This window comes from Onychostruthus taczanowskii, unplaced genomic scaffold (assembly GCF_017590055.1).
Source record: "Onychostruthus taczanowskii isolate IOZ18803 unplaced genomic scaffold, ASM1759005v1 scaffold15, whole genome shotgun sequence".
In the NCBI taxonomy this organism is placed as follows: Eukaryota; Metazoa; Chordata; class Aves; order Passeriformes; family Passeridae; genus Onychostruthus; species Onychostruthus taczanowskii.
The window spans coordinates 8725956-8744902 of record NW_024498685.1 but is presented as its reverse complement, the minus strand read 5'-3'; the positions used below and the strand labels follow the sequence as shown (position 1 = coordinate 8744902).

The window sequence follows — 18947 nt, the reverse complement described above, 5'->3', positions numbered from 1 at the left end:
GCCCCGGCCGCTGGCGCGGGCACGCGCGGGAGGCGCCGGGGCGGCGGGCGCGGGTCCCCGGTGTGCCGGGAACCGGGAATCGGGTCCCGTCCGTCATTAGGTCCCGTCCCGGTGGTCCCTCGGCAGCACTCCCCGCCGCCGCCCGCTGCCCACCCGGCCGCGCCCCGGTGCCGCCTGGCTGCGCTGCCGAGCGGAGCGGCCAGCGCCGGGGCGAGCCCTCTGCGGAGCCCTTCGCAACCCCTCCAGTACCCGGTCTTCTTCTCCCCGAGTGGCGTTTCTGAGTCTTCCTCTGCTTTCGTTATCCAGGGTGGTTTGGCGGTTTTTTGGGTTTTTTTCCCCCAAACTCCCCCCAAATTGACTTAAGTAATTGTGTCTAGTTTTGGCTGCCGTGTTGATAACGTCCCTGGTTTTAGCTCACCTGATTAGAAACAGAATCATTAAGGTTGGAAATGTTCTCCAAGATCATGAAGTCCAGCCTTTGACTGAAAAGAGCCGTGCCCCCTAAAGCATTGCACTAAGAGCCATGTCTGCTTGTATTTGGGACACTTCCCTGGGCAGCCTGTGCCAGTGCTTAACTACTCTTGCAGTGAAGAAATCTTTTGTAATATCCAACATAAAGCTCCCCTGGAGCAACTTGTGGTCATTTCCCCTTGTGGAGTCGCTGGTTTCCTGGGAGAAGAGCCTGATTCCCACCCCACTACAGCCTCCTATCAAGGAATTTAGGGAGTGATAAGGTCTCTCCTGAGCCTCCTCCTCTCCAGGCTAAACACCCCCAGCTCCCACAGCCATTTCTCACATGACTTTAGCTCCAGACCCTTCACCAGCTTCATTGCCCTTCTCTGGACTTGCTCCAGCACCTCAATGTCCTTTGTGTAACCTGAATGCAGGGTTAAATGTCTCAGAAGCAGTTTCTGAGGAAAAAGGATGTTAAAGGAACTTGCTTGGAATTTTTGGTGCCCTTTAGGTTCTTTGGAAGAAAGCTAGGGCTTTGAGCAGAGTTTTGCTAGGGGTGTAGGTGCTGTAGATGTGAGAGCTGACAGGCAGGGCCTTTGCTGTTATACTCCATGCAGGTTTTCTTCATTTCTCAAGAAATATCTTCTCTTGCCCTTCTTTATCCACAGCCATAAGTATTTGCAAACTTACTTGAATCTGAGATACTATCTGTGTGCTTTCTATTAAATTCATCAGTAAATAACCTGGTTAAGGGTAATAAAACTACTTTCAGTAACCTCTGTGTAGCTCCATGAAGTTATTTCTGTAATGGGTAAAATCCTATCCAGTCATTGTGAGTGCAGCAGATCCAGGAGGCATCACGAACAGTCAGGTTTTAGACAAGCATGCCAGTAGATTTGACTCATAGTACAAGTACTCTACAAGTAGTGTAGAGCCACTCTCATTTTGCCTTTTCAGATCAGCAGGACCTGCTCTGTAGCAAGGATTTCATGAAGTGAGGAAAAAAGAAATGTGAAAGAGAATCTCTGTTTCAGATGAGCTGAAAGGTGTATTCCCAGTCTCTTCTGTTCACAGATAGCCTTAGGAATGTAAACGGATGCAAACAGAATCACCAGGATTAGAAACTGTTCACAGACTTCTCCTAAACCAGAACTGCTATTCACAGTTCTCTTGCAAGCACTTAGAGGTGGCTTTGGAGTGTCATTCAACATTGCCACCTTTTCCCTGTGTGTTGGGGGAAGACCCCAGAGTGAACTCTAAGGATGTGAGCATTCAAATTTGACACATTTATGATTTTATTGGAAAACTGTATGGGAAATGTTCCTCCATCTCATTGCCTAGTGGTCGTTAATGTTTTATGACAGGAGACTGGCATTATTCAGCAAGGGGAGAGATGGTTTTAGGGGAATGTGAAAAAAGGCACACACAGGAGGACAGGAGGTGAAAACACCTAAGCTATATTTGGGGAAGAGTGGAAATGATGGTTTGAGAAATGGTGCTGGCATGCTGTCTGCTTTCAAAGGCACTGCTGAACAGCAGTATTTCAGTGTTGCCTGACAGGAACAGAGTCCTGGGACAGCCCTGAAATAACATGCTTTAGGCATTAGTAGATTCTGGGATACAAACAGGGGTGGCTATGTGCACACTCATACATGTATGCACACACACACACACACACACACACACACACACACACACACACAGAGTATTGTTAGGAGAGACTTCAGGCACAGATTGCTTATTTGGTAGAACAGAGGAGGCTGTTTAAAATCTTAAGGCAAGCCCTGTGCAGAGTTCTGGTTTTGCAGTGGACATCATGTTCCTTTGCAGGTCAGCTGGATAAAAGAGATGAAGGAATAAGGGTCATAGACATCACACTGGTCTATCCAGGTAAAGTCAGCCAGGTTGTGGTATGTATTCTTAAGGAAATACTAATGAAAAAGAGAAAATAATCCTGATTGGGATGACTAGGGCTGGGGCAAAACAGCTTGGAAGTCTTGTGTCATGGTGCTTCAATGCCTATCAGAAGATGTGACTTTTACTGCACAGAGTGAACCTGATGTATTCACTCCCTGTTTCTGCACCTTTAATTTGCTTGACCAGATTTATTAACCTGATTTGTACTAATAAATCTTTGTCATAAATTGAACAGTGGCCTATAACCATGTATTGGTAAACTAAAACGAAGCAGATTAGTAGGAGAATCAGAAACAAACCTGTTTTCTGTGCAGGAGTTGTAACTGGTGGACACAAAGGCTACAACCAGCCCTGACCTTCCAGGTTTCTAAAGGGAGAATGTGCCAAAGGAAAGGCAGCAGAATGCTTTTGTGCCTAACATGAGGGAGTATGCAAGGATTTCCTTACAAAACTTCAAGAGTTAATAGAGTTGCATAATCCTCTGTAATAAGAAAATTCAGTAAAGATGGAGTATTCATCCAGGAGGAATCTGCAAGCACATCACCAGAAACTGAATGTCTTCTTTCTGTCTGTGAGAAAGATCCTGCCTAGCTGGAAAACGCCTCCTCTTTTATCCAGCCATCGTTGTGGCCGTTTGATTATGCTGCCACAATACCTGCACACATCATTTGCAAAGCTCTGCACGCTGGTGAAGCACTGCTGTGTAGAAGGTGAATGGTAGGACTGTAGCCATCAGAAAAGGGGAAATGCAGACACAGAGTGGTTAAGTGATTTGTCCAAGGCCATGCAGGAAGCTGGGGAGAGAGGATGCGGCAGGAGGGACGAGGGGGGAGAAACGCATGATGATACCACACGCTCACAACGCTCTGATTTCAAACATCTTTGGCATTGAGCACAAACTTCAGATCATTGAATGCTGTTGCTTCTCTCTTTTGGAGAGATATTATCTGGAAGGAAGCAATGGTGAAGATAAGGAAAGCCTAAATTCTGTTTAAATTATTTTTGCCACAGATAATTTGTTAGTATTGTATTTTTCAAAGTAGTGATTATTTTCAGTCTATTCGAGAAAAAATAATAATGAATAATAATGGATTAATTATGTTCTTATGGAATAAAGTGGCTTCCTTATCCACTTAGCAAGGTGCTTGGGCATTGCACAGACAATTACAAATAAAGTGCAGCAGTAGTAATTAAAATAAGCATGCATTATAAAACCACAACAAAACGCAAATGAATCAAGCCCGAGGATTTAATGGAAAGGTCTAATACGACATTATTTAATTTTATATTTCTTTGGCTATTTAACTCAGAGTAAAATTAATCAATAAATAAAGGTATACTAATGAGCATACATGATGATAGGGAAGGTAGTAAGTGTTTCAACTGCAGAAAAACTTTCACTGCAGAATGTTCTTGTAACATTTTCTGAGAGGTCCTAATCTCACTGTAATTTTCAACACCTCACTGAAACTTGGTGCAAACAAATCACTCCAGCCTTTTTGACAGGTAGAGACTTCCCGTGCTTTTCCATTTGAAATTCTGTTTGAGGCATTCCCTTCTCAGTTACACTCTATCTCCTCTTGGACAGGAGGTCATCACAGCAAACCCAGGCAGTCTTTTCCTCATTTCTTGCATTTGATCCCAATTTCCTCCACCTTCCATTCCTTAGCCTTGCAAGGTAACAACTTACCCCTGGTAATTCAGTATCCAAAGTGCTTCCAGTTGGAGAAGTAGGGCATACAGCTTAGGTTCCCAGGTATGATTCTGTGCACTTATTATCATAAGCTTATGATAAGGTTTTTATGCTTCTAGAAGACCTGCATTTCTATTGCCTTTGTTTGAGGAGAAAGAGAATTTAGGCAAGTGTGTACAAGGACATGGAATACAACAAAGATTATTGGTGTTTAAGAACAAGTCCTTGATACTTAAGGAAAGGCACATTTAATGTTGGCCAACTCACCTTAATTAATGTAACATTTTCACCCCTTCTTCCTGTCAGAAAGGCAAGGGAAATCCCCACAGCTGATATTTCCCATCAGATATAAGTTCTTAAGGAGAACACACAAGGAAGCGTAGCACAAACCATATAAAACCCTACAGAATTAGAGTAAAAGATGTGAGGTAAGAGATGCAAGAATCTTGGTCCTGTATTTCCATCTTTCATTCTGATTTCTGAGGGAAGATGGGGGCATTTTCAGTCTCACCTGAAAATTAGCAGCTGCTCAAGTAAAGATTCTCATTACTGCTTGCAAACAGGCTGCAGACCAAAAAGAATTCTGCAAGAATTAGATTAATAATCTCAAAATAGAGGCTAGAATCAAGACAATAATAATGTTCTCATGCATAATTTATGGCAGAGGGGAAAAAAAAAAGCTTCTTCTGAATGCTTCTTTCACTCAGGCTTTTTTTCACTTGAGGCTGCATCCAAAACTATTCAGATCAATGAGATGTTTCACCATCCTGAGTCCAAGCCAAGTCAGTATCTGCTGACACCCATTAAACAGATGGATAAAGTGAAGCTAACACAAGAGAAGCGTTGCCCACAATCACACAGGACACTGCTCAGTGCCTGTAATTAGAAAACATTGGAATCAACAGCAGTGTTTCCTCTGCTTCCAGTGAACACTGAGTAAAGGTGGGAGTGGTTCTCTGGCACCCTCTAGTCCAGCACTAAAAGCCAGGTGTTGTGGTCTGCAGTCCTGGCATCTGCAACAAGGTGAAATCTCTCTGTCTCTCTTGTGTTGTGGCTGTTGAATTGTTAATTCATGTTGATGCCATAAAACTGGAAGCAGTGGGAAACATCTCAATTTATAAATTAGGCATAAAGAGCTGAGATGTAGTAAGGGCAAATACTTCCGTTTCTTTCAGTTTTGGTTGGGTTTTTTCCCTCTTCAGTTGAGTACAGCTAAACTGCAATATAAGAATTTACAACAGCTGCTCATCAGGAGAAGGTACAAATTCTGGATTCTAGCCTTAGTTGAGATGTGTGGTTTTGACACATTTTAAGATCTTGGCTGTATTTGAACTGTGCTGCTGCAGCCCTCTGTTATTTACTGCAAATTAAAAGGAATCAAGGTCTCTCTTCAGACTGCACTTCCCCTTTTCATGTTGCTAAATGTTACATTTTCTTCTGCCTTTTTCACAAAATTAAGCTTTGACCATTTAATTGATTAATTCTAGAGAGCAAAAGCTACACAGAGACATTTTCTTCAGAGTCAGTCAGGTTTTTGTTTGAGCTGACAATTGTTCAGTCTTTTGTAAATACTGCAGTAAAATGAAAAAAAAACCTGAATATGAGCTTGATTCTCCCAATATTATCTGACTAGCTCCTCAGAATTTCAGAGGGGATGAGTTCATGTGATCTGACCTTGTGTAAGATACACAGAGAAAAAAAAAAGATAAAAAATAAAAAGAAATGGAATAATGTTAAGTGTAATTCATACTCCAACTACAAGTTTTTTCTGTAATGGTGGATATCAAATACTGTCAAGAGAACAAAAACCATTCATGAACAGGATGCATTTCAGCTCAGGCTACAATACAGCATTTTTCTGATGAGCAGCTGTTTAAAATATTTATGTCAGCTTAGCTCTTAACTGAAGAGAAAAAAAACTTGACAGAAGAAGCAGCATTTGTCCCTACCACATTTCAACTCTTTATGTTTGGTGTATAGAAGACATTTTCCCTTTGCTTCTAATTTTGTGCTATCAGTATGACTTAACAATTCAACAGCCTCAACACAAGAAAGTTCATCTTGTTTTAGAATTCAGCTTCAAGAAGGTAAGACTGCAGACCATCCCACCTGGCTTTTAGCTGCAGGACTAAAGAAGAAGACACCAGAGGACTCTTCCTGCCTTTACTCAATCCTCATCTGAAGCAGAACGAGCCTTTTCTGATTCCAGACCCTCAGTGCAGTCCTGTTTCACCTTGACAGTGTGGCTTGTTTGGTCTGTGCTCAGGTTTCATAACAGGGATAAGCAGATGCTGACTTCTCAGGGAAATTAAGGCCAGGACAAATCAATAAAGCATCTGGCCTGATGTGCTACATACTGTATAATCTCATGCAGCTGGAACATGAGTTTAAGAAAAATGTATCTCCAGAAATGCTTCTGGTACTACTGGAAAGATAGTAAAAGGGAGAGAATTTGTCTCATCCATGATATTTTGTCACTGTGGTTAATCTCTGTCATGGTTGACATGTTGACAAATTGGAATATTTTTCTTATATTAAGAAATATAAGATTATCTGTTTTATTTTCCAGACATGAGTAATTATGCTGTTCTTTACCAGGGTAAAGAGCTCCTTAGCCCTAAAGTTTGTTCTCTCCTCGAAGGTGACTGATCAAATCACCTGATGATATTTTTAGCAAGATAAATGGACTGATCTCTTTAAGTGATGTCATTTTCTAAAAACTTGAGTCTTTGGGGTTTTTTGGCTTTTGAGGTAATCTTTCAGACTTCCTGCTATGCAGCATGGTCTAAGTAGAGGCAACTGAAATGTTTGCTGAAGAGGTCGCTGCTGAGATGTGCTCCTATCTCTTGTTGCTCATTATTTATGGGGTCAGGCTTTTGTTCAGGTCAGCTTTTGTCTTCAATTCTGCTTGTAGACAGGATTCCTTCTGCTCAGACATGTCTTGTGACAAATATTTCTGTCTTCTGTTTTGGTGTCTGAATTTCAGGGAGCATATGAACAGACAAAACTCAAAACTGAAAGAACTTGCTCCAGACTTTTCTTTGAGGAACGCTGCAGAATTGTTTCAGACATCCATCACCACCCACACAGCTGCAGCTGACTCCACAGGGTAGAACCTCTGCCTCATGCAAAGGACACAAAAGACCCCTCTCTTTTGAGAGACCCACAAAGAGCAGGAGACAGGTCAAATGGTGGCAGATCACAGGTCCAGCTTTTGTGTTGCATGAATTAGCTTAAAGTGAGGTTAATCTTTGGTGCAAACCATTCAGTCTTGTGAATTTCTTCACAAGTGATGGAATTTTGCAATAGTTGAAGCCAATTTGGTGATAAGGCAAGCAGCTGAAAACTCACAATATTTACCTAGTCCAGAGAGAAATTCTCCACTGATTTTCTGGCTACCTTATTTGTGCACCTCTCAAGTAAGAGCAGCCTAGCAGATCTTTTCAGATAGTGAGCAGAAGTATCTTCTAACACAGCACTACACTCATTTTTAAAAGATGAAGTAAAGAAAACAATCCCCACAGCTCACAGCAGCTCTGCTTTGTCGTTCCATCCATTGCAGAGATAACAGTTCAGTTACTCATTCCCTCTGCAGTGCTCACCTTGGGAACCAAAGAAATGGCAAAGGACAAAGGGGCTTGTCCCTGGAGGGTGGGAGGGCTGAGGAGCCACAAGCAGTAACAGTGAGTGGATGGTGGGGAACAAAAACTGATGTGAATTGGGCAGCATGACACGCAGGGACACCAGTGGGAGTGACAGAAGGCAGGGACTGAGGATGCACAGGCTGTCAGTCACTGTGCAGGCAGAACTGAGGCAAGGGGAAGGCTGATGTTTGGTCTGCAGGCAAGACTGGTGTGGAAGTTGTGGAAGAAAAGAGGTAGAAAGGTACCTAAAGGGCTCTCAGTAAGCTGAAGAGAATGGCTTGAAGAGAATATTTGTTATAAAGACATGCTGAGTACAGTCAAAAGGAAGAATCAAAACTTGAAAGTTGGGTTGAAGTCCATTTGGTAAGACTTGAAGAGCATACAGGTCTGGATCCTAAAGGAGCCAGAGCTATTTGCTGATGACTTAAGTGATGATTTGTTTAAAAGCTTCCCATCTGTTCAGGTTTGTACTCTGTTTGACACTGAAATTACTGCTGGATGGATGTCATAGAGTGGTGATTTTGGACACATTCTCATTGGGTTTTAACTTTATGTGATATTTTGGGCTTTTTTTACAGAGATCAGCACAAAAAGGCAAAACACAACCAACTCTGACAGAATATATAAAGCAGAATGAGCTGCCTACAGATAAATGAAAACAGTCCAAAATAATAGAGACCAATGTGAATCATGACCAAGAAGCTTATTTGTAATAATAAACATGTCATCTGTGTCAGATAAACAAATCACAAATATTTATTAAGATAGCAAATGGATTATAAATAGAGAGACATCACAAATTCAGATCATGTCTCTCAGTGATAGTAGATATGAATTAGCAGCCATATCTGCCAAAATAAATCTGGCATTCTCACAGAGTCATCATTTAAAAAAAAAAAAAACAAAAAAAAACCAAAAACAACAAGAGTAACAATAATAATAAATAAAAAAGAGTACAGTGGAGAGGGCAGAGAAGCATTGTTTTTTTCTTCCACTAGTATGACATAGTTTAGAGAGATCAGGCTGCATTAGTTCTGCTAGACATGATATAAGCATGACAATGATAAGAAAAAACTGGAGGCAAGGTTGAGGGAGAGGCTTCCCTGGTAGCTGCAGTTCTGACCCCAATCCTATAAGCTGCTCCAGGCAAGCAGGTGCATGAGGCCTCATTTTGAAATCAGTGAGTTCAAGCCAAGCACAAAAGTCTGTCTAGCTGAAGCATCGGCTGCCAACTTCCACTTACCTCCTTCTGCCAGTCTTTCAGATGCAGGTAAAACTTTATTGAGATGGCCTGAGTTTTGATATCATTACAAAAATATGATATTTATTCTTTAGCTCTGCTTGTGAAATGGAGCCAGACAGTTTTAAAAGACCAAAATTAATTTTCAGGAGGACTTAAATAAAACCAGTTGTTCTTAATGAAACCTGGCATTAGTTTGTCATGTTGTCCTGAGCTCCTGGAAATGGAGAGGCTGAGATTCTTTAGCAGGGGGCATTCTTCCATAACATGTATTCCTGTGTTTCAGACCATAGATTTCTGGACATAAACAGTATTAAATCAAACTGAACAAATCAGGCCTATAAAATACCAAATGTGACTGAAACAATATTGGGCTTGGCATTAATTTTTTTGTATTTCCTTCCCTTCTGTGAAGGTAATGGTGTGTCCTGCTGCCTGTATTAAAAGTGGGGAATGGAGGAACACTTAATGTGATAGTCTGCCTGTCCTGATTGGATTTCCAAAGAGGAAAATGAGCAAAACTGTTGCTAGTGCTGGTCCAGAGGGACTGCTCTGCAATGAAAAAGATAAGGTAGAATGTTGTGCCACCATGTGCATGACTGTCAGGAATACAGTCAGGAGGATGGGGCCAGACTCTCCTCAGAGCAACAGGATAAGAGGCACAGGGCACAAACAGAAACACAGGAAATTCTCTCTGAATACGAGGAAAAACTTATCTACTCTGAGAGTGACAGAGCACTGGTACAGGATGTCCAGAGAGGCTGTGAGTCTCCTCTGGAGATATTCAAAACCCAGCTTGATGTGATCCTGTGCAACCTGCTTTAGCGGGGAAGTTGGGCTAGATGGTCTCTAGAGGTCCTATCAACCCAGGCCATTCCATGACTCTGTGAATTAAGCCCAAAATAAAGTCAGGACCTCTCAACTGTAAATCCCAGTCAGCATAATATGAGGTAGGTGCTGCCCCAACTGTCCTCTGAATATAGTGCCACCACTACTGAACCTATTTGAATTTTAAGGGATATTCTTGTAGCTGGTTTATATTTTTATTTTCCTTCTGATAAGTCCTACATACTCATTTTGAGGTACACTCAAAAATCCTTCTCTTCCTTATGGTTATATGATTGGATCCTTTCAGATATTCTTTCTCCCCTGTAGCAGATGTTCTGTGAAGCTCCTGAGCCCTTTGACTTCCCTACAAGCCGGATTCTTGCTCCTAATGCTGTTGCACTGGCCTGTTCTGGCCATCTCTGTGCTTACCCATTTTCCTGCATGCCAGAAAGGTCAAGTCCCTGCTCCACACACGTGTGGACACATCCACAAGCACCCATGTCAAAGGCAGGAGTGCCCCAAGGCTTTGCAGGCAGAGGACACGGCTGCTGTCTCACTGTTCAGGGCAGCAGGCAGCCTGTCTTCAGCAATCCAACTCAGCACCTCTGCCTGCCAGCAAAATCCCTGGATAAAAATAGACAAAGAGGCCTCCTCACACAAACCTACAGGATTTCTGGGCTCAACCCTGATGCTCAGGACTCAGTGAGAAATTCAAGGTCATATCCACATTGTGTGTAGCTCTGAGAAGAAGCCTTTTGTTGTTGACTGAAGCTCAGCCTGAGCTGGGAGGTTAGGAGCTTGGCTGTGGCCGTGTCTTCCTGATGAAAATCCTTGGTTCCTGCCTCATTTTAGTGGATGTGCTCACCTACAACTTATGGTCATGATAAAATGAATACAGTCATGAATTGTTTATTTGTCAAACTGAACAATGAAAAATTATTTGTGAATTGCGGATGCACTCACTGAATATTTTTGAGATTTAAAACAATGAGGACTACATTTTGTTGGTTTTTTTTCCTAAGCCCTTTGTCTTTTCCCAGGAACAGGAAAAAATTAAAGCCTGGAGTAATCTATAGATTACTTAGCTTAGCTTAGTTCTGCTACTTTTTTTAAAAATGAACTATGCTGTTTTACTGGCATATAGAAAAACTAATAGAAGTACTTACTAAACAAATGCATTGGTTTGTTATGAAACAATGAGAAAATGCTGTTAAAATATATGTTGTGTTGCACACTATTATTTTGGCCTCTACATCACTCTAAAAGGGAAGGGGAATTAAAGGCTGAAGTGGGAGATATGTATCCTACTGCTTTGTAAATGAAAAGAAAAATTACATCTGTAGGTCTTAGAATTAAGTATGGATCTGATGTTATAACACAAATGCAAAAAACCCACCATGTTTCTAGAGAAAAATCCTGTGGAATTAACATGGCACCTTGGCATACAGCTATTACAAGGCAGTTAATATGGCATAATTTTAAGGACCACCAGGACATTTGGCCTGCAGCACAGAGGAATTATAATAGCCTCATACAGTAAGCTTTGATGTGAAATATTATAATAGCCTCATACAGTAAGCTTTGATGTGAAATATTATAATAGCCTCATATAGTAATCTTGATGTGAGTACTGAAGAGCAATACAAAGCATCTGAAAGATTGAAATGCAAAACTAATAGTTTCATTGGAAATGTTTAACGTGTATTTCACTTCTCATTCGGAAAGAAAATATTTCAGGTAGGAATTTTGAGCTTTCACTAAATTTCCATTTGAGTAGAAACTGGGAAAAAAATCTCTGAATGTAATGCCTAGGCTCTTCTATGAATCTAGTCCTTTGCTTTTATTGCACATATCTGGAGAAAAAGATTACAGAACTAATGTTGGTTCCAAGCAAAAAATAGCAAATAACTTACCCTGAAACTATGAAATTTTATTATTTACCAAATACACTGAAAACAATGTTTTGGCCATGTCTTTGGAAAAAAAGCAGAGTTTAATTTTTTGGTTCAACAACTACATCAAATAATCAATTATTTGCACAAACCAACCAATTTGAACATCCCCTTAAATCCTCAAATGGGAGCTAGCTATTGAGAGCAAGGAGTTTGCATGAACTTCTCACAGGTGTAAGTGTTATTCCCAGGGAATATTGATTTCTGTTATTTAATTTTTATTTTTGAAAAGATGAAAAATTGTTTCCAGCTTGAAACTAAGTCTGCAGGATCAAACTTTTATTAAAGTGCAAATTTCATTTAAGTGCAAATTTTTCCTAATCACATATTACTTAATTTTCTGAAATATGTTTTTAGGAGGCAATGTCAAAAGTACAATTAAATGGTGCAGGACTGAGTCCTAATTGATGGTGACAATAATGAAAATGAATTATTTGCCAAAGGCCTATTTTTTCTTTTTTTTTTTCTCCCCTTGCTTTTACCTCTCATTATTCTGCTTGGAGACAGACTGTCCTAAAATGATTTGAGTGTCCTGCTGTCAGTATTCAGGCAAGCATTTGTCAGAATGTCTTAATACACACTAATATTTTCAGTAGGCTTTTAATAGACCCTTTTTATCTCCAGTTCCTTTTAGTCCCAATCTTTAATGTAGGGTCTTGCATCTCTTTTCATGCTTCCCTTTTTACTACCTTTTCAAATATATTCAGAAATCCCCTAATTTGTATCTAGCAATGACTTATGTATTGAAGCATTAAAATGTACATTTAAAAACATTGAAGCTAATGTTGAAAACTGATAAAATGCTATTAAAGTTCCTAGTTTAAATATATGCGATTTAAAAAATACAAATTTTTAAAAGAGCTATTTTTATAAAGAGGAAGAAATGTTTTTGAGAAGTCCATCTTTTTTCTTCTCCTTTTAGGAATTAAAAGTCCAGAAGAATTAAGAACAAAGCAAAAAAAAAAAAGTAATGTCCAAAGCTGGGGAGGGAGTGCAGTGAATTTTAATCAGAGAGCTGATTTTTATTTGAGACTTTCAGGATAATAAAAAAAAATCAATCTCAATTTTTTTTGGAAGCAACATCTAATATTTAGCACCCACACTGTTCTAAATAAACTTAATGGATGTCAGAATCAAAAGAAGAGCCATCTTCACAATGACTCACTCTCATTCTAGCTGGGAGTTGTAGCTGGCTCCTTCCTCCTCGGGTTCGTGCCCTCTTCACGTGGCAGAGGGCAATCAGTGAATTCATGACAACTCCTGACTCTGTTATGGCAACAGAAGGACAGCCAGCCATGGGGCTCATGGCTGCAGCAAGGGGGAGAAGCTTTGAATAGCTGGCTTCTGCCTTGAAAACGAAATGGCAGCCAGGACTGCATGGCAAATAGCTAGGTCTTAGAGAATGTGAGAATGAGACTGTGCGCATGGTTCTTACAGAATGTCAGGGTGTAATAGAATGTTGCAGATTCTGTGAGTCTTGTATGTGTTGACTCTAATGGTAAACAAGTAATTTGGTACTGTTGGGAGCAGGGCTAAATGGATGACTTTAGAATACCTGTTGCTTTTCTCTTAGCCATGGCTGTTCTAAATATTTCTCTCTTTCATTTATTTTTTTTAAAAAGGCCCGGAATGGGAGGTTTGATCTCTTGCCAGGTAGCCTGGTGGGAATGCTCTGTTGCAAGAAGAAAGGATTTGATCCTGACCTCCTGTTACCATGCTCTTAGGAGTACACACTACAGAAATAAAAGCATTAGCCTGCAGCCACGCTGCTGTGCTGTGCTCCCACACATCTCACGTGGGCAGCAGGGCCAGCCCCACTCAGGACTCTCAGGGCTGGGGGTGCTCTGGCAGTGTGGAAAGGAGCCAGAGAGTAAAAGAATGTGCATGGAACACTGTCCTCATCTGTGCTCCTCTCCAGGGACTTTCTACTCTTTGTGGTCTATTTTTTTTTTTACTTTTGTTTCACTGCTACACCTTTATTTCAGAAACGTGGGAGTTTTTTTTTTAAGTCAACAAAGATTATTATGGTGAGCATGAAAATTGTGTGGATGCATTGTGAAGAATGGCACTTTGAAGTTCACAGCTAAGAGTCTTCCCAGCAACACTTAAGACAGAGAACTTTGCAATCCAGCTTTTCCTTACCAATCAGTTCAAGGTGCTTCAGAGACACTAGTCAATGCAGTCATACAAAGAGGTACCATCCTTACCTGTGTCAGTAATACAAGAGTCATTTTATGCTCATGTGTGTGCTGAAGAAGTTGCATTTTTATTGTTTATTGTGGGGGCAGTTGTTCCCAGCCTTGCCTGAGTGCTTCAGCCTGAGCACTGTGGGAAGCACTGTGGCACACTGTGCCCTGCAGATGGGACAGTCTGATGGACAGTGCAGGCACAGGGCATCAGAAGGGCTCTGGCACTCATAAGGAATAAGTAATGTGATGCTGGTGAGTGATGTTTAAAGTTGTGACTCCAGGGCTGAGCAGTAGGCTTGGATGATAGTGGAGAAAGTGTAGAAGCAGAAGGAGTTGAGGAGAAGGAGAAACAAGAGTGGTCGAGAAGGGGTACAGGTATGGTACTGCTATCAACTTCAGGTCTAGTTTGTTCCATTCCACTGCATTTTACCCCAAAGCCCCACTTCTAGGGGAAGAAAGGAAAGGCTTCTAGGAAAGCCACATGTTTGTGAGGAAGTGTGTAGAAAAAGTGTCTCCAGATCCCTGAGTGAGAAGAAATCTTGTGCAAGAGGAAAAGGGGCTGCCCTTGGCCCTTGTTTTATCCCTCTGCAGTAAGAATACCTCAGAGCTAAGAGAGGTATTCATGTTATAGTTAGAGCATCTATATGCCATGGGGAAATAAAGGTACTTTGCCTTTTACTTTTCACTCCCAAATAACAAAACACTGTTTAGTTTTGTCTCGTTTCAACATCTTGTGAGCATATACTGATCGTTAGTGTGCACTCAGACGAGGAGCTAATTGTCACCAGACACAGAACAAGGGACGGAGTTCCTTCCTGCCTGTTCTCCTAAGGAAACGCTACAAGCAGAGCACTAGAGTCAGACCCGAAGCAAAATCTGAGCTCCAAACAATTCTAAAGGTTAGGTGAGTTCGACCCTACATCCAACTGCAATAGCAAAACATCCCTCAGATCTGAAAAGCCCCAAAACAAGAGGGATGTCTGGAGTAAAGAGCTGAATTGTGTTCTGACCTTGTGCAAAAGCAACTCAGACAGTTCTGCCTGAGTGTTTGACAAATGCTGCTCAACAGACTGCAAGCATTTCCAGCACCTTCAAAACACAGCCACAGCAGCATTCTACAGTCTCCTCACCTCTGCTTTTTACATTTTGCCTTCAGGTTCTGAATTTTATGTTATTAAGCTTTGGTATAAAACATAATAGTAAATATTAAGCAGCAACATTTTCCATTCTAAAAATATTAAAGATGGAAAAATATTATTGCTTCCCCTTTTCTAGCAAGAAAAGTGAGACACTAATTACCTGCCCAAGGTGGCTTTTCTCAGTAAAAGATAACAAGAGAAAGAGCAAGTTAATTTAATGTTTTGAAGGTTGAGTGTTTTGGTTTGCTCCTTTTTTTTTTTTTTAATTACTTCAGAAATAGCACTTTGGTGGGAAAATGCAGCTTCAGAAATGTGAAAATGACTTCAAATACAATGTGAATCTAAAAGTGTTGGCTGCTGCTCACAAACGTGTGGCTGTGACACCATAGATGAGTGATCAGTTTGTGCATAGATAATTGCAGTGGGTCTAGCCTACAGGAAAAAAATGCTTTTATGCAAGAGTTCTGGACAGGGTGGAAACACTTGAATATGGTAGTGATGGAAAAGCTAACAGACAGAAGACTCTAGACAGTAGTCTCCTTTTGTTGGAGCAGAAAGATACTGTGTGTGACTTTTTGTTGGCTGGAATTGCCAATGCAAGGCAGTGCAGCGTGAGCTTGGTGGTCACAGGTGCCAGTCGGATCCCTGACAGTGGTCCTTGGCGAACTAAAAGGGCCCTGTCCTCAGGACCACCAAAAATAGCCAGTGAAAGTTATGAAATGTATCCAGTAAATGCTTTTCTGGAGAGAGAAGAAACTGTGTGCAGTATTCCACTGGCTGGGAACGAGCCAAGCCGTGCAGCTGGATGGAGACTGGTGCCTTTGCACTTGAACTAAACTCTGTGACAAGAGGCTGCTCTCCTGATTTGCCTCCAGACTCTTTCTGTGCTGTTGTCCACACCTGCTTGTGCCTGGTTAGACAGATCTTTCTGCACAGGAAAGAAGTTTGATATACGACAACAGCACCCAGGAGTTCACAACCATTTACAGCCTCTCACCCACCAGCAGGGTCTCCTGGTGCTTTATCCAGTGCTACCCTGCTGCTCTGCCCACCCAGGACTTGCTGTACCCCTGCTGCTCTGCCCACCCAGCCTAAGATCCAGACTTCCTTTTCTCTCTTTCTCTTAGCTCTCTTTTTGTCCTTTAATGATGGATTTTGCAAACCTGCTGGCTCCTCTTCCTCAGGTTGGGAAGGGGGCATGGGAAGGGGCTGTGTCAGCCTGCCATCACCTCTTGCTTTCTCTTGAACTTTGTAAATGGTTTGAGCTGGATTTCACCAAGCAGCAAAAAGCATTTGGCGGGCTTTCTGTCAGCAGTATATAAATAAAAATGGGTAAGAATAGGTTGGATTGTTGCTTCTTACATCCGCTTCCCCATTTTATTTTTGACAGGTCCTGACACCCACACACACGCTCCTTGCTCAGACTCAGAGAGATCTGATTTTTTTATCTGCTTTGAGTTTTTGGCAGCATTTTCCATTCCTCATAGAGAGTTTCAATAGCTCCTATCCTGGTCCTTAGTGCTCAGGCCTTTTGCCCTTGTGCTTTCCATACTTATGGGTCTTACCAGGCCCTTCATTAAAACATCACAAAGGCAAGGACTGTACCTCCTGCAGGCTCTGAAACACAGAAGCTGCTGCTGGCTACTGATCTCCTTTTCAACTCCACTGGGTCCAACATCACTGCCCCCCTTCCGTCTGCGCTTCCCACTGCAAGGGAAGTGGAACCGAGCAAACGATCTGCAACAGGTAATTTATGTAATGAATTTACCCTTTTCCCTGAGCTAGCATGCATGAGTGGGTGCTGATGTCTTCAAGTGCATTGCCTCTCTGAAGAGCCTTGCCTTATTTTTTCCCCTGTGCACCGCTTTTAATGCTACATATCAATCACAAGTGTTCCCTGGTGCATCCAAAAGCTGGTATTTGCTATTCAAATGGCGTGAAGTTGCAACTGTTTACATAAGTTTTGAGAAATTGTTTCTGATCCTGAAGTGGAAAAGCATTCAAATACCTCTGTCATGTGCAGCACGTAGCCCTTTAAAGTGTGGGTTTAATGTTTACAGATGCGCTCTCACAATTCATTTTTCATGAGCATTTGCACTGGGAGACCTTGGTTGCTGGAATGCGTGCACAAAGGGAAGCGTGAAAGCAACACAGTAATGCAACATTCTTGAAAATTCTGTATTTGTAAATCAGCTTTTAAATTGCCCCACTTTAATCATGGGCAGTGGAGAGGAGTGTGAGGCAGATTCCCCCTTTTGCTCGCTGTACTCTGTACCAGATGACATGGAAGCAAAGCAGCCAGGTGCAGAAGTCGGGCTGGAGCTGTTGGAGTGTCCAAAGGAGGGCCCGGAGGAAGGTGAAGGGTCTGAGGAAGCCTGTGGGGAGCAGCTCTGCTCAGCGGAGGAGAGCCAGGGGAGACCTCACAGGGATGTCCAGCTTTCGTGAGAGGGAGGCACGGATCTCCTCTGTGGTGACAGTGACAGGACCCGAGGGAACGGCCTGAAGCTGTGCAGGGCACGTTCAGGTTGGATATTATAAAAAGCTTTTCCCCCAGAGGGTGGTGGGCACTGAACAGCTCCCCGGGGCAGTGGGCACAGCACAGCCTGCCAGGGCTCAAGGAGCGTTTGGACAATGCCCTCAGGCACAGGGTGTGATTGTGGGCATGTCCCGCGCAGGAGCCGGACTCGGTGATGCCGGGGTGGCTCCAGCCGAGCCCATCCCGCCATTCCCTCACTTCCTCTCGCACCGGGCACCGCAGGGGCGCCCCGGCCGGGCGGAAGTGACGCGCACGTGAGGGCGGAAGCGGCGCGGGGCGCGGGGGCGCGGCCGCGGGCGGCAGGTGAGGAGCGCGGGGCCGGGGAGCGGCTCCGGGAGCGGCGCCGGAGAGCGGCCGCGGCTCCGGTGGGTGCCCTCCCGCCGGGCCCGAGCCGGGCCTCCGCCAGGGGCTGCGGCCTGTCGCGTCTGGGGGCCCCGGCAGCTGTTGGGCAGGAGAGCTTGGCAGCGCCTGTTAGGGGGGGACAGCAGGGCTGGGAAATGGTTCGGACAGCAGAGCTGGGAAATGGTTCGGACAGCAGGGCTGGGAAATGGTTCGTTGCGCTTTTCGAGGGTGCCCTAGCAGGAGCATTGCCTGCAGGTCGGGGGCGGTGATCCTGCCCCTCTGCCCGGTGTTGGTGACGAGTGCTGTGCCCAGTTCTGGGCTCCTCAGGGGCTGTGACACATGGAGCTCCAGCAGAGAGCGACAAAGGTGGTTAAGGGAGTGGAGCGTCTCTTGTGGGGGCAGCCTGAGGGAGCTGCCTCTGTTCAGCCTAGAAAAAAGATTTTCCTGGCAGGTTGTGGAGTCTCCCTCACTGGATATTCAAGGACCATTTGGGTGTGCCAGGTGCTCTGGGATGGCAGCTTGAGCAGGGGGTTGGACCAGGTGACCCACTGAGGTGCCTTCCAACCTGAGCCATTCTGTGATTGTTACGTGGTGCTTCGGTGCTGAGCCATGACATGGATTGGGAGATCTGCCAGGCATGGAGCATGGAATTCTCAAGTTCACTGTGACATACATCCTGAGCTCCATGCAGTGTTTCAGGGAGTGACAAGGGCAATGCCTCTCTTCAGTGTAGGTCAGGTACCCCTTAGGGATAGACGGGAGATGCTTCAGTCTGAGGGGAGGAACAGAAAAGGAGAAGGTGTCTGAGAGAGGCACGGGACTCTGTGTTGTGTGTTATGTGATTTTTCCTCAGAAAGACAACTAATGGCTTGTGATGGGGTTTGGGTGTTTTGTTCTATTCCAAGTAGTTGTACTATTTGTAGTACTTTGTACTATTCCCAGGCCAGTAGTTGTGCTGCTTGTAATCATTTGTCAAATAAAATAATAGTGTCAGTGTTTGCAAGTGAACCCAAA

The 18947-nt window shown here is 43.2% G+C and overlaps 1 protein-coding gene across 2 annotated transcripts in view; it reads left to right on the top strand.

Moving 5' to 3' along the window:
* Positions 1–17858: 17858 nt before the first annotated feature.
* Positions 17859–18947, top strand: part of WASHC1 (WASH complex subunit 1) — a 38635-nt gene continuing 37546 nt past the window's right edge. The window contains exon 1 of one of the 2 annotated variants that reach the window (XM_041398791.1): positions 17859–17894. The gene's annotated coding sequence lies outside the window, so the exon portion shown is untranslated. The other variant, XM_041398792.1, reaches the window with a different exon arrangement.